Raw genomic sequence first — 630 nt, 5'->3', positions numbered from 1 at the left:
ATATATTATAATATATATCAATTTAGAATTGAAAACAAAATATTTATATAAAAATAAATGAAAACAAAACCATGCGCGGTAACGCGGATCGAGATCTAGTCTTATATATTAAAACAGAAGTAACAACCTTGATTCATGTGTGATTTTTTAAAAAATTGACCTAATAGACCTATTCCTATAAAGTCATGTTACATTTAATCTCTAATCTTATCATTTAAATTTTGGGCCTACCAGAAATTTTTATTGGGTTATCAATAATTGGATTTAAAAAATAGATGATCCACTGGACTTATAGATAGTATAAATTAAATAGATATCATTTAACGTTGTAATACTATACCTCCATATGTTAAATATTTAAATATTTGTCGATGTTACTTTTTAAAATTATAAAGATTTTTGTTTAAAATAACAAAAATTATATTATCTAACAATGATTAATCTTTACTACCTTAAACCAATGAAAACAAATTTTAAATTTTATAGTTTATTTTAAAAATTAAAAAAAAACTAAAATTTTAATTATATACTCGATAATATAAATCTATGAAGTGAAAAGTTTAATTTTTTAAAAACTTTCTAAATTTGTGATATGTTGCAATATCTTTGAATATGACAATAAAATATTTT

The sequence above is a fragment of the Brassica oleracea genome, chromosome C5, assembly GCF_000695525.1.
Source record: "Brassica oleracea var. oleracea cultivar TO1000 chromosome C5, BOL, whole genome shotgun sequence".
NCBI lineage: Eukaryota > Viridiplantae > Streptophyta > Magnoliopsida > Brassicales > Brassicaceae > Brassica > Brassica oleracea.
The sequence above is the reverse complement of the archived record's forward strand: the minus strand, read 5'-3'. Positions refer to the sequence as shown.